The sequence below is a fragment of the Triturus cristatus genome, chromosome 4_1 (genome assembly GCF_964204655.1).
Source record: "Triturus cristatus chromosome 4_1, aTriCri1.1, whole genome shotgun sequence".
Classification (NCBI taxonomy): Eukaryota; Metazoa; Chordata; class Amphibia; order Caudata; family Salamandridae; genus Triturus; species Triturus cristatus.
This window is the reverse complement of record NC_140585.1, coordinates 671,436,515-671,452,567: the sequence shown is the minus strand read 5'-3', so window position 1 is coordinate 671,452,567 and position 16,053 is coordinate 671,436,515. Positions and strand designations below refer to the sequence as shown.

Here is a 16,053-nt window from a genome sequence, read left to right as displayed (position 1 = left end):
TTAGGGAGGTGCCAGGCCTAAATGTGGAATTCCCTGGCGCTTCAGAATGATAATGGATCTGAGGAAGCTCAGAAGAGGACTTACACTGCTGTCTGTGACCAGAGAGGAGCCTGAAGGACTGGACCTGCAGCCTCTTGTACTCAGGAAAAAGAGACAAAGAAGTGGACTCCAAGAGTCATAAGTTGACCTTCTGTTGAAGCTACATGGATTCAGCAATCTACAAGAGGAATTTTCAACAACTAAGTTGCTGACCAGTTCCAACTGGACCTGCCATGGACTCTGCAGTTGGCCTCTTCAGTTGGCCTCTTCAGTTGGCCTTTGCTGGAGTGAGTCCTGATCCCCAAGTGATGTTCCTTAGGACCCTTGGCTGTGTCTGGCTGGACTTCTCCAACTACCTCTGAAAACCTAGGACTTAGCAACGTTTTCATTTCCAAGACCTTCGGGACCAACCTGTCAAGCCGATCCGCCCAATGTGCGTTGTCACTGGGCTGAAGATTCAAGTTTCTCCGGCTCAGAGCATCTTCACAGCAGCAAATCCGATTCAGTGGGACCTCAGGGAGAAGGTATCTGGCCTCATGGAGCCCTCCTCAGCTATAGTCTGCAGCCTTGCCCCACAGAAGGATTCCAAGCTCTGAAAAAGTGACTGAGTAAGTGCGAACATAGACATGTTTCCACTGCCCTAGTAGATCTCACCGGGACATTCCAGAGTCAAAATTTGAATCTCTTCTGCTCTGAGCCTTCCTGCATAAATCAATTCATCATCAAAACCACGCCCAAATGCTATACAGACTTGTATAGCTCTCTTTGGTTACAGCCTGCTGCCATGTCCCACTGAAGATTGGACTTCCATTTATTAAACTAAATCCCAAGATAAAACTTCTGATCGGGTCAAACCTAGATTCTGTATCCGACCCATGCTTTATTGTAGTCAACCTCAAATCATGCATAGCTCCTGGTCTACTGCTACCAGTTGACTGCAGTTGGCTCTTATTGTTTTTGGTGCTATTTTTATTAACTTTAAATATTCATATCTCTGGTTCCCACGATTACATTTTGACTTTTTGGTATCATTTTATTTATTAAACGTTTTCTAATTTGGCTTTGGGGAATTTTTGTTGTTTTGTGTTTTGTCTTTATTAAGATTTTGGTTATGCATATATACTTTACACTTTGCCTTAAAGTATGCCTGCCTGCTCTGTGCTATAGCTAAGAGGGGTTTGAGCTCAGGTTAAATTAGTGACTTTGAGGGTTCACTCAAGATGGGTAGTCACCCCTCTTGCCCCATTGCCTAATAACCCAATTTGGTACACCATGCCTTTATCTAGGAGGGTATTAACAAGCCTTATAACCAGCCTTCTCATGATTGTAGAATGACTGTAGAACATTATTCATAGTTCCCTATCCAAGAGGGAGTTTGAGTTTTTACTTGTGATGTCAGCTCTTATTTAATCATATGTAAGGGAAACAGCCACAAGAGAAAGATGCTTTGCAATGCATTAATTCCTTATTGTTTTGTTGTGATCTTAGCCTCCTTGCTACTATTATGTTCCAGAGTTTTTCTTTCAGCAGATTGATCTTGTTGGGGATTTCTTCCCCTTGATTCTTACTTGCCTTATTTCCCCTTCCTGAAGTCAGGTTGTCAGAAGGAGTTGGCACCATGCAGATTTATTCAATTCTAATCTTCATCTTTGATCAAGATGTAGAAGATAGCCAAGGATGTATTTCTTTCCTTTTATGTACGGCTTTTCAAGTTTGTTTCATTCAGTAGTGGGACACATCTCACTCCAGCAAAGTGTTACATGAACCCAACCTAGCTGATGTGTGGGATTGGTTTAGACAGCCACTTTATGCAGCACACAAGTTGAGTCCTTAAATACCCCATCAGCCTTGATTTTGATTTAAGGAGGACAGTTAGGTCACATGCCTCAGTTCATGATCACCTTCTCGATTGAGATCTCGCCAACCCCATGTATGTCTTCAGGTCCCATGAAGGATGGGGTTTGGAACAGCCACAAAGGATCTTGCAGGATCTGGGGGTGTTGGATAACTGCAAATCCTCTCCTCTCATGGGCACCCTTACTTACAGAACACTTTAGTGGAATACTGTCATGCACAGATGGGGGAGCGACAGAAACCCTATACACAGTCCTTTCACCATCCAAGAATATGGTACTGGACAGTAGAAGTTATGCTGGGGCAGTAGTCAGCTCATGTGGAACTAGGAAAGGGGAAGAGAATGCAAACATAAGAGCACTTCTTAATTTTGTCAGCATGGACTCCCTTATCAAAGTAAATCCATGTTGGAGCCCCTTCTGGAGACGAAACAGAATTAAGTTATAACACTGCTAATATCCGATAAACTCATCAGTAGAATGTGAGGGTGAGAACTGAGAAGCGTATTTATCAAAGTGTAGGCCAGGAAGAGCAGCAAACCTACAAACAACTGGGCGCTCGGCATTCTAAATGAATACTGGAGCAGTTGATACTGGGAAAAGAAGAGGGATGGGGAAGTGAACCATCAAATTGCAAAGCAAATTATCAACTAATAGGCTGAGCATCGTATCCTTCCCTTCCAAAATGGCATCCACTGCACTGACATCTGGTTCCAGAGCCTCTCCGGCGCCAGTTCCAGCAGAAACTGCTCCCGGGGTACTGAATGGACCAGTGGTGCGGGTACACCCTGTGGTGTTGGCTTCAATCGTTGACAGCTACGAGAGACAGAATGAGGGAGCCGCCCGCATGATTGGGACTTTGCTAGGTTCAGTTGATAAACACTCAATTGAAGTTACCAACTGTTTCGCAGTTCCGCACTACAAATCGGAAGATGAGGTGGCTGTTGACATGGAGTATGCCAAGAACATGTATGAGCTGCATCGAAAGGTTACATCCAATAAACAAATTGTTGGATGGTATGCCACTGGACACGATATCACAGAGCATTCAGTACTAATTCATGAGTATTACAGTTGAGAGGCACATAACCCTATCCACATGACCGTGGACACAAGCCTGCAGGGTGGACAAATGAACATTGATGCTTACATCAGTAGTCCAATGGGTGTGCCAGGAAAAACTATGGGCGTCATGTTCACATCTCTTACAGTGAAATATGTTTACTTTGGCACAGAACCTATAGCAGTTGATGTCATAATTAAAACCTGCACCAGCTCTAATCATGTGGTAGGATTTACGAGTGACTTGCAGCAAGTGAGGTCTGCTTCAAGCCAGACGCAGGATAATCTGACTACCGTCCTGCAGTATGCCGAGGATGTGCTGTCTGGTAACGTTGCAGCTGACAACACGGTGGGGCGATTCCTGATGGACTTAATATACTAAGCCCCCAAGATTTCCCCTGAAGACTTTGAGTCGATGCTGAACAGTAACATCATCGACTTGCTGAAGGTGACCAATCTTGCAAACCTGACTCAGGCCCAGATTGCTCCCAATGAGAAACTGCTTAATCTCTAACGGTGAATGTCTGAACTGAGAAGTCATTAGGCCTTTACAGATTGGTAACCAGGTGGCAGTTAATATAGTGTGCTTCTTCAGACGTACATGGAGTCTTTTATCCAGATTTGACTGATCTAGCCTTGACAATGAGTTGACAGGTCTGAGATGGTTGAACATAAGTAGATCACCATGCGTATCGATGGAAATGATTGCTCAGACTGTTTTGGCAGATGCCTGGTCTAAAAAACAAACTCTCATCCCCATTTTATTTTACATGTTGAATTTGAATAACATTTTTCAATTGGCTAAAAAACATAAAAAACTAATAGGCTGAGCATTCTCTGGGATAAAAGGGGAAAAAAGCAAAAGAGAAGAATGAACCTATTAACTACCGGTAATCTTTACTAACCTTGGGAAAGTCCTCCTTGTCATAGAACTGACTTGTGAGGCTGCCCGCCTCCTGACAGAAAACGCCACCCAAGCTTTCTTCTATTTCAATGTTAAATCTTTGAACAGCCCCTGATCATAAAGGTCACTTCCCCTGCACTTCCGGTTTCCATTTAAGCCACATATAATTGTGTGTTTAGGAAGGGAGGGATGATGGGATCCTGTTATGCTGATGAGGACTGTCCTAAGAGTATTGAAGATTACTGGTAAGTAACTCACTCCTTACCTCTGCGTCTGTCCTTCTCATCATAGTACTGACTAGTGAGGATGTTCCCAAGCAATAATAGTCAGACAAAATTACGTGCTTCAGAAAAATGTATTTCAACAATTACTTCTCTGCTGTTTTCAGAACAGAAAAGCCAAAGTTGTCAGTATAATTGGAAAAGAGTTCTAACTTATAGTGAGCATATACATGTTAGTGTTTGGCCATGTGGCAATTCTACAAATTTCTTGAAGTGAAAGTCCATCTGCCTCAGCCCATGATACGCCCCTGCCCTAGTAGATCTCGCCAGGACATTCCCTGGTAAAATAGATGCATAGGACTGAGAAATTGCTTGCCTCCTCCACCTACTATTTCGGGAGTGGAAGCTGTTCTTTCTTTTCAAGCTGTACCATAGGTAATAAAGAGGGATTGGGGGAATTTGAATGATTTTATCTAGGTAAATCAAAGGGGCTCTTCTTACATCCAAAGTTGAAGGGATGTCATGTGAGGACTGAAAACTAGAAGAATTATTTCCTGACCGGAGTAAACAAGCATTGGCATAGCCAATAGGTCTTGCTTTTGGGACCCTAGAAGTACTTAGGTATGCAGCACAATATCCTTAGTGCAACAACACCAACTGTTGCATGGCTAAACCCTTATAAGGTCCCAAAAGCGAGACCTATTGGCTATGCAGATGGTGGCACCGCAAAAGTGAAAGCAATCGCGGCACCGCAAAAGTGAAAGTAATCGCGGCTGTAAGGATGCCCGCGAGATGGCGAGCTACAGAGAGCTGATACATGGAGAAACTGAGTATGTCCTGTTTTAATATTCCCGGATGCATTATGGGGCAGTGCAATTTCATCTCATTGCACTTACTTAGCTAATTCTACTCAATTTGCATCATCTGATTACCTTTTGCAGCACCTCGTGTGTCATTAAAGACTGAGAATTGTTTTATGAAGTAGTCCTGCGTTGGAACCGGTCACATGTTACATCAACATAGGTAGAGATTTAGCAAACCCCATGTAAAGGGACTGAGAATAATATAAAACGAAATATATGCACTCTCAGCCCCATAGCTCCTAGAGACAGGAGGCTCTTGCCGTACAAAGACACTTAAGAGCCCATATATTCCTAACAATGAAGGATACTGCACGGTAGAGGCTGATAAATCGATTTTCAATGCACAAAAAAATATTTATTTACTTAAGTGAACTTCAGTAACACGGAAGGGTCCGGCATGAGCGGGGGATTAAAAAGAAAAGAGATTTCTGATGCGCCTTGTTCCCTTCGTAATCAGCTTATGTTGTGGTGGGAAGAGGGTACCTGTCAGCTGAGATCTTGCAAAGCTGCCCCCAGTGTGTGAACAGAGCACGTGCGGGCATGAGCGTGAAAGGGTGGGGGGGTCACAAAGACGTGAGGATGGAGAAGGGCAGAAGAGGGGGTATTAAAGTGTTTCTAGATCAGCACTGGGAATGAGGAAGAAGGGCGGGGCTATGAGGATAGCAAAGCAGCACATGGACAGGAAGGAGATGGAATGGGCGGGTCTAGAATGTAGAGCAGCTCGCGGGCAGGAGAAGGGGAAACAGAGGGGATTGAAGGAGGCAGGGTTATGGCAGTAGACAGACCACGGAGAAGAGTAGGGCGGGATTAGAGTGATAGAGCAGTACACAATCATGGGGGAGAAGAGAGAAAAGGGCGCAACTGTTCGCTCGTTTTCCGAGTCTAACTGAAGTGCTGTAATGGAGAGTGTAGGGTCAGTCACGCTTGGTCTGTTGTTCCTTTGTTGTTTCCCGGCCGGCGGTTGTCAGGCGTTAGATTGTGAAGGTGAGTGGATCTGTGCTGCTTGCTTTGTGTAGACAACGACGCACTCTGAAGTACCCCTTACACACTGACAATCCCACATCGCGATCACGATCACTCTAAAAGCGAATGTGATCGCGATGACGCACGCTATGGATGCGCGCGCAGCAGCGGGGGGAGGGGTATGGTGCTGAAGGCTGGCGCACGAAAGCCAGATGGCTGGGCGAGAAGGGAGGGGGGAATGCGGGGAGCAGTTGTGCGCATGCACGCCATCGTGCACTGTAGCTTGTCGCCAGCACAAAAATGTGGGTAGCACTTTCTAAACCCACCTCGCCAGACCAGCGCATGCGTTGAGTCAGGCGAGACCTAAAAAGAGATTGTACTTTAAGTTTGAATTTCGGGTCTGGCTTCAGAACTACTCGGCCGGGGAAAGATTATAAATATGGAAAAGAGGTTATTGAAACCAAGAAAGCTACTTTAGCAGATAGCCAGGAAATGTCAGATTTCTATAAAGGCTCAAAATGTTCCTTCTGTAAGCCAATCTAACACTGCTATACGGGACTATACAGTCGGCTTTTTTAATTTAAAAGTCTTAAGAAGTTTTTTACCCAGCGAAAGAATGAATGACAGTTTCTCTCTTGACTCCCTGCAGGATTTTTTTGCTGTCCATTGGGAGGATGAGGTTGATGGGGATAAACCATTTGCAAACCCATTGCTTAAAAAATCTAGAATTTTAGATGGATTCCCTAAAACAAGATCAAGGTTCAGAACAGTATACCAAGAGCAAATATGCTTCCAGTGTTGGGCATATGCTTGTAAAGTGGAATTGTTCTTCCCTGCCTGGATGTTTAGAGCCTCTTGTTTATTGCAACCTAGCCATTTCAACTTCCAGACTGTCAGTCTTAATTGACGGATACGATTGAATGTTAGAGCAGGAAACTACTGGTGGCTCGGGCTGTAGGGAAAATGGGGTTCTGCAGCTACTTGGGACAAAAATGGAAACCATAGTCTCCTAGGCCAAAAAGGGGCTATGTGGATAACTGGTATCTCTTCCCTCCAAATCCGCTGATGAACCTTTGGGAGGAGGGTAAATGGAGGAAAGGCATACAGAATCTCCTGTGGTCATGGCAGAGAGAAAAGCATCTGTCCCCTATGCCTCCTGACAAACACTCTCTTTACAGAAGTGTGGAAAAATGCATTTGCTGGTGGTGCAAATAGGTCGTTTTTGTGGGTTGACCAAAATGATCTGTCACAAGGTGAAATGCTAGGTAGCTTAAAGGGAACTTCAATGAAGAAGGAATGTTCCAGCTCAAACTGTCTACATGATGACTGGATGTTCCTGGAATGTTTACTGTTCAGATGGACAGCAAATTAATGTCTGCCCATGATAGAATCTCATTGGCTAAGGTCCTTAGGGATAGAAGTATTGTGTCCCCAGCCTGTTTATGTTTGCAACTTGATAGTCCATCCTGATTAGGACTGGTTTTATTAACAAACAACTTGCAAAATTCTTCAGGGCTAATGCTAGTGTAACTAGCTCCTGCCAATTCAAGGAGTTTAGATACTCTGTTTTTGACAAGCTGCCCTGGGTTTCCCGATCCCCCAATATTGTTCCCCAGCTTCACTGGTTTGCATCTATTGTAATCATTAGTGGGAGGGGCTCCAACAACTGAACCCCTTCCTGCAAATTCTGATGACTTAACTAACACTGAAGGACTTGAGTCAACTGTTTAGAAACCGAGATCTTGATCTTGTAGTCCAAGGTTGCTGAGGACAAGGAAGCTAGGTTATGCCGCACCAGCGCTTTCAAATGGTAGCTAGACCATGACACAACTGCCGTGCATGAAGACATTAGTCCTTGGACTTTCATCCATTACCTGGCAGGAGAACATGTTAGCTGAAGAAACTGCTAGAGATAAAACTGCAGGGTTATTCATCTCTCCTCCCTCACTTTGTCTGAATCAAAGAGGGCTCAGATGAATTTCCTCTGGCATGCTGGCATCAGTTGCAACTGGTCCCTGTTCAATACCAGACCCAGAAAAGCTAGCCCTTGGATGGTTTGCTGAATATCCTTACCCACCTTAGGAAAACAAGAGGCCACAATTAACGAATCATCTAGGTAGGGAAAATATGCACACCCAACTTAAGCAAATGTGCCCCCACACCCAACTTAAACAAATGTGCCACCACTTAAGCTATTACATTTGTGAATTCTGTCAGGGACAAGTAACGGCCCAAATGCAGCACATTGAACTGAAAATGTTTGTTTCCTACCACAAAGCCTTGAAACCTCTCATATCTTTGATGTATTGGGACATAAAAATAAGCATCCTGCAAGTCCAACATCACTAGCCAATCTCCTTCTGAGATTGCTGGGATTATTTGTTGCAGGGTTATCATTTTGAAAGTTAAATGTTTCACAAATTTGTTGAGTTTTTTTAAATACAACACTGGATGATATTTCCCTTCTGATTTTGGTACCAGAAAAAGTATTGAATAAAGACCTTGCTATTTTTGGTGATCTGGTACAGGTACTATTGCCCCTTTCTGCAGAAGACTTTGCACTCCTTGACAGATTGCCTGTGTCCTTAAGGGATCGTTGGGTTAACTGAGTTTGTGCAAAGAATGGTTCTTCTAGAGCTTGATTGTCATTTGTTGTATTGGAGCTGCTGCTGGGGCAGCAACTGCTGTAGGATTTTCCTTGTGCTGCAGCTCCCCAAACATGAGCACAGCCTTGAAAGGGCTTATTATGAAAGGCTTGAATGTACAGCTTTTGCACAAATGGCATTTTTGTATTATACAGTCTAAATGGTTGCATCACCTTCTTTCTCTATCAAGTAGATCATCCAGCTGAGAGGAAAATAATGTATCACCTGCAAAACGAAAATAGAGAATTAAACCCTTCTGAGACTGCTCTAGTTTCCATTCTTTCAGCCATTTTTGGCAATAAGCTGCAATCGAGGCTCTTGCTATGGTCGCTGAGGACCACAAAAAACGAATGACACATCTGAGAGAAATTGTGCCAGAATCTCCATGTTCGCAAGAATTTTCAAGGAATCCTTCTGTTATGGCAGCACATTAAAATGAGTTGGAGGTCTTTCAGAAGGATTTGAGCAGAATATGCAACATATGTTGTTGCTCTCAGGGCATTATGTGAGGCTGAATATGCCCTTTACAGAGATGTGGCCACTTTCCTGTTGTTCATCGTTGCTGGAGCATAGGGTTTCTCTATCACTTGCTCATCAATCATAAATCCCGCATACGGGTTGATGGATCATTGATGTCAACCGAAATGTAAGGGGCTAAAGTCAATATAAAGTATTATCAATTATCATTTCTTTTAGTTCAGTCAATAATGTTCCATAAAGAAACTCCCCCATTCTAAATAAATCAAAATTAATTGCGAGAAGAAATTTAGGTGTCAATTCAGATACCCATGAAGTAAGAATCAAGCATAAGCATGAGGCTTTAGCATAATAAACTGGAAAGTATTCTCAGCTCAAATAGCAGCAGACCAAGAAATATGCTAAGGATTATCATTAAGAGATTTTCAAGAAACCAATTAAAGAGTCTCCTCTCTCCTCTCAGAGAGTCTGGGGAAAGGGACGAAATCTCAATCTATCTCTGCTCCTCTGCCCATAGTCTAAGAACATGCACTAATAGAAATGGAAATTTTCTATGTTGCAACATCAATATTCTTTCGTCTTCATGTTGACCAATAAGCATTCGGCACGCTCCTGGGACCAGGTTTACTCCCCCTCTCCCCACAAGAATACAATAGTCTTTTTTTTTTTTTTATAACACATTTTATTTGGTTTTCCTGATGTAACATGGGCCGTAGCCCTACAGGTACCTGTAAGGAAAAGGAGGAATCAGGAGTACCATAGTATTTATGCAATTGTAACTCCTGCAGAACTGCAAATAAAACAATACAAAACACAGTGCAGACAATCCTAGATCCCTGTGATCGTGTATACAATTGTCTTTTAACCATGTGTCCTTGTATGTTGCAGGATATCCTTTCTTGTTTTCCAAAACTTCTTCCCATGACTTATCCTCCCTATCATCTGCATCTTTTGCAGTGAGAACTGTACTATCAGTCGTTGAAATCCAACAAGTCTCTGCGCATATGTCGACATTTTACTTCAAACGACTGTAATGGATATCACTTTGCTAAAAGCATGGGAAGCTTGTCTTAGCTATCTCTTTCCACCCATTCAAATACATGTTTTCTATGACGTCATGAAATGGAGGATCAGCCCCTATCAGAGTTGTGTAATGAGAGAATAATTTTAATGGACGGAATGCTGAATGAATCAAACATTCACCCCCAGTCAAGAGATCTGGGTCAAATCCATTGTTATTTCGCTCACCATGCCACCCCAGTTTAGACCTAGCCATATGCTAAACAGTCTTGACCCTGCTCCTCATGGAAACAGTCCAGCCCGAACTGCCAAGCCAGTCCTCACTGGACCAGAAACAAGCATCCTAGGACTGGTTTGGGGGTATTACTCCTCATCAGCCAGGCTAGCTTGAACCCAGTGGTACAGTTAGCGAGGAACCCACGTCTGGGCATACCCATCCCACTTCGGGCGAAAAGAGCTACGCAAACAACTGATGGAAGGAATGCTGAATGTATCAAACATTCACCCCCAGGCAGGAGATCTGGGTTAAATCCATTTTTCTTTTGCTCACCATGCCACCCCAGTTTAGACCCAGCATTATGCTAATCAGTCTTGACCCTGGTCCTCATGGGAACAGTCCAGTCCGAACTGCCAAGCCAGGTCCTCCCTGGACCAGAAACAAGCATACCAGGACCGGTTTCGGGTTTCGGGTAGTCAGGCTAGCTTGAATCTTGGCAGTTCAGACTGGATTGTTCCCTTGGGGAGCAGGGTCAAGACTGATTTGCATAGGCCTGGGAACAAACTGGAATGGCATGCTGAGCAAAAAACAACAATGGATTTAGGCCCAGATCTCTGTCCTGGGGGTGAATGTTTGACATTGTTCAGCATTCTGTCCATCAATTGTTCTTTTTGTAATCAACAGGTCTTGAGGCTGTAGCCCCTGCACATATCTTCTAGGATCAAACTCAGGGTCCTCATATTCTGGAAGAACTGTGTGCTTTTTGGTAAACGCTTAAAACACGGTTGTAAATCAACCCTTGTGATTGAGATAAACTCCTTATCAGCAATCTCTGCATAGAGGCTTCTACTGCAGTGCTAGCAATTGGCTCCAATGTGGAAATGAGTCACACTGAAGCAGCAACTTCTGTTTATGTAGGTTGCTTAGCAACTAAGTCTCGTCTTGTGAGATGAGGCCGGAAGCTAAGAACAATTTGGTGCATGCCTGCTGTTATGCATGCGCTCCTGTGCAGCGTCGAATAACAGTGAGCTGGAATCACCAAAACAGCTCCTCTGCACAAGATGAAATGACTGAATTGCACCCTGCAACAGCTATACCACCTAAACAGGGAGCCCATTCCAACTGCAAACACCACCATGCGACTGCTCAAGCAGGTCACAGTATTGCGCCACCATCACTACCACCCCTAAGCCATAGACCTACCATCCTAAACACACACAAACAAATAAACAGCATGCCACTCTTCTCTACTTTGCATCTCCATGTCTATTACAAAACAATGCTACTGTACAAAAGCAACACATCTCACCAACTCAATCTCAACCACCATCCCCAGCACCTACACATGCAGCCCCAGTAAAATGTCTTCTAAACCTGCTGGATGAATATTACAGTATAGACAAACAACATTATGGCTATCTTTGTACAATTTAATACCAACACTAATAATACATCTGCTACAAGTTCTAAGAGTACTACTCACTCCTCCAGTAAACAAAGTCACACCACCACCAAAATCACAACCTCTAGGCTTGAGCCTAAAAAATGTTTGATCACTCTCTAAAAACAAACACCACATCTACAGCATAATCCTTGACACACAACCTGACTTACCATTCATAACTGAATCATGGTTGGGAGATGACAAGGCTCCAGTGTTGCATAAAGCCATTCCGCCAGACTATCAAGCCGTTGCGCAAAACTACATAGTTAAAGGAGGAAGTGGAGTAGCTATTATATTCAAGGAAACAATAAATCTCACCAAAGCTGATTACATTTCAATACAGGGTTCGGAGGCCCTCATGACCAGATAGAGGCTTCTACTGCAGTGCGTGCAATTGGCTCCAATGTGGAAATGAGTCACACTGAAGCAGAAACTTCCATTTATGCAAGTTGCTTAGCAACCAAGTCTCGTCATGTGAAATGAGGCCCGAAGCTAAGAACAACTGGGTGCATGCCTCCTGTTATGCATGCTCTCCTGTGGAGGATTGGAAAACAGTGAGCTGGACTCACCGAAACAGCTCCTCTGCACAGAATAAAATGCCTGACTTACTCCCTCCCTGCCCAAGCTATAGCACCTTAGTGGGGAGCGCATTCCAACAGCAAACACCACCATGTGACTGCTCAAGCAGGTCACATTATTGCTCCACCATCACTACCACCCCTAACCCATAGATTTTCCACCCTAAACAGACACAAACAAATAAACAGCATGCCACTCTTCTCTACTTCGCATCTCCATGTCTATTACAAAACAATGCTACTGTACAAAAGCAACACATCTCACCAACTCAATCTCAACCACTATCCCCACCACCTACACATGCAGCCCCTAGTAAAATATCTTCTAAACCTGCTGGATGAATATTACAGTATAGACAAATAACATTATGGCTATCTTTGTACAGTTAATACCAACACTAATAATACATCTTCTACTAATTCTAAGAATACTAAAGAAAGTCACACCACCACCAAAATCACAACCTCTAGACTTGCTCCTAATAAATGCTTGATCACTCTCTAAAAACAAGCACCACATCTATAGCTTAATCACTGACACACAGCCTGACTTACTCTTCATAACTGGATCATGGATGGGAGATGACAATGCTCCAGTGTTGCATGAAGCCATTCCGCCAGGCTATCAAGCCGTCACGCAAAACTACATAGTTGAACGAGGAAGTGGACTAGCTATTATATTCAAGGAAACAATACATCTCACCAAAGGTGATGATGTTTCAATATAGGGTTCGGAGGTCCTCATGACCAGATGCAACCCTACAACTGTAGTGTAGTTCCTATATCCCTGATAGGCTCTGCGCATTGGAATAATATACACTATAGTTTTGACATAGGACTGAGGTAGTATGTCACTATCGAGTACATTAAACCTAATTACTTGTGTGTGCCAGCTAACTCAGAGGTCACTAGAAACTTCTTGAATAAACAAGAAGGGATTAGTTTCTGACAACCACATAAACATGACAACTTTGTTTCCCTTAGAATCGGAACAATCTCAGAATTGTGGAAACAATAGATAACAGTTTCACTCAGTCAATCGTGCATGCTTCGTTTCTACAGAGTTACACAGAAATAGATAGACGGGCGTTTCAATAAAAGGGGTTTATTGAACAGTCTTATTTCTCGTGTAAGAGATATGAACTGCTACAATCATAAGACAGAATGCAAAGTATAATACGTACAGCGTTAGCAGTAAGATAAAATAATACTGCAATAGCATGGTTTATAGCTATGACAGATATTCATAAAAATACATACATAAATAACACAGGCTAAAATGTTAATACTCATCTGATGCTTCTAGCTAGTTCTACCCCAGTGTACCTAACCTAAGTGTAGTACGAGGTGAGAAGTAGGTGCTGTTTGTCTATAGTCTAGTTTAGCTATAGTTGCCAAGATTTGCCAAAAGTCCCTCTAGGTTCTAGTCCGCTCCATACCTTAGAATGAGTGAGGTTGGAATCTCTTTACGAGTCTCAATCTCTAACACCCCGCAAGCGGAGTCAGAAACACTGGAGCTGGATTCTCTGCGAGGAGGATGACAGCGTCTGGTCAGTGCGTCAGGCGGGGACTTGACTTCCTTCTGAACTTGCCGTGGCGAGCCACGTCGTGCAAGTAGGCAGCCGAACCGTGGTTTGCCATGGTAACCTTGAAGGTGTTTAGGAATGCCAGTATTTACGTAAAAGTCGGGCAGAAGAACGTCATGAATGAACCCTTAAGGAATAGATGTTCATGCATAATAAATGAGTTCTTGGAGAAATCAATATCCAAGCAAGGGGAAGTCCTAAAGGCTTAAGAGTCTGGTTTTCCAAGAACTCGTTGCGACGTAGATGAACGGATGTAGGTGGCCATGCCTGTATTTGGTTAGCATGGATAATGCCTAAATAAGGGTAGGATTTCTATGCCTAAATATGGGCATTGCGAATTGTGCCTATATAAGGACCTAAATCGGGAAACCTATATACGGTATGTAAATCGACACACAACACAACAACTTCCTCCTGTAACTTCCTCCTCCATTACAGACCACCACCTAGCAATGCAACATTCCCAGACATATTTCGAAACACAGTTTGAAAACATAATGACACTACACTCCAACCTATGCATCCTTGGTGACCTAAACATATGGTTTGAAAGACCCAATATGCCCCATCTAAGAGCTATTATCACTGGTCTATACACACTGAACCTGCATCAGATCTTCCACAAACCCACACACATCATTGGACACATCCTAAATATAATTTTTGCACATCCAGAACCAGTTACCTTTCAAAGGATTACTCCAGTCACATGGTCAGACAACCATCTGGTAGCTTTCGAACTCAAAAAGCCACAGATCAATATACCTAAAATACATGGGAAACAACCTTTACAACGCAACTTTTACAACGCTATGCTATTGCAACGCATTTTTTACAACGCAAAAGCTTTTACAACGCATGCATTTACAACGCATGCTGTTATATGGTAAGTACTTTTACAACGCATATACCATTACAACGCATACATTGCAAAAGCCTTTACAACGCATGCATTTACAACGCATGCATTTACAACGCATGCTGTTATATGGTAAGTACTTTTACAACGCATATACCATTACAACGCATACATTGCAAAAGCCTTTACAACGCATGCATTTACAACGCATGCATTTACAACGCATGCTGTTATATGGTAAGTACTTTTACAACGCATATACTATTACAACGCTTTTTTTTTTAGAATATTGAGTTTTGTTAAAAATTTTAAAAAAATTGTATAATTTAAAATAAATACTATATTTGTTAAATATGATAGAGTAATTATTGAGTATAATTTATTTTTTCATTTAGAAAAATTAAAAAATGTGAGTAGTTTAACAAAAGATTAATACTTGAGTATTTTTCTAATTTCAAAGAGTATTTTTTAAGTTAAATTAAATAAATATAAGATTAATACTTGAGTATTTTTCTAATTACAAAGAGTATTTTTTAAGTTAAATTAAATAAATATAAATTTAATAATAAATGATTTGTCTTATGAGAAATTAATACTAGAGTATTTTTAATTTTATTATAATATGTTAATAATTTAAAAATAGTATTATTATAAATTATTTATACTAGAGCTTTATTAAAAAATATATATACAAATTTATTAAAAAATTAGGATTATGAAAGATTCATACTTGAGTATTTTTAAAAAATCAAAGAGTATTTTTTAAGTTAATTTAAATAAATATAATTTTAAAAATAAATGAATTGTATTATGAGAAATTAATAATTGAGTAATTTTAATTTGAATTAAATATGTTATAAAGCTAAAAATTAGAATTATTAGAAATTATTACTACTAGAGCATTTATTAAAAATTAATATCAATAAAAAATTATTTTAATATTAGTATTATGAAAGATTAATACTTGAGTATTTTTAACCTTCTTATATAATGTGTAATGTTTGTAAAAAAAAATTAAAAAAAAGTAAGAGTACTTTTGGAGTATTATAATATAAAATTAGTGAAATGTTAAAAAAAATAAAAAGATAAAAAACTAAAAATATTTATAATATTAAAAGAGTAATTAGAAATGTATTTAAAAAATAATTAAACCAAAAGAAAATAGAGCAAAGAAAATAGAACTTACTTAAAAAAAAAGTTCCCACGCTTTTGCATTGAAGTCTATGAGCTTATTTGTCCTTCATTTATTTTGGCAGCTTCAGAATATACAACCCGCGGAACAAGAAAAGAAGGATCAGAAAGAGAAGAATGCGCAAGTTTGG

At 41.4% G+C, this 16,053-nt stretch overlaps 1 pseudogene; it reads left to right on the top strand.

Annotated features, from left to right (window-relative positions):
- Positions 1 to 2,577: 2,577 nt before the first annotated feature.
- Positions 2,578 to 3,468, top strand: LOC146855372 (eukaryotic translation initiation factor 3 subunit F pseudogene; annotated as a pseudogene).
- The last annotated feature ends 12,585 nt before the right edge of the window (positions 3,469 to 16,053 follow it).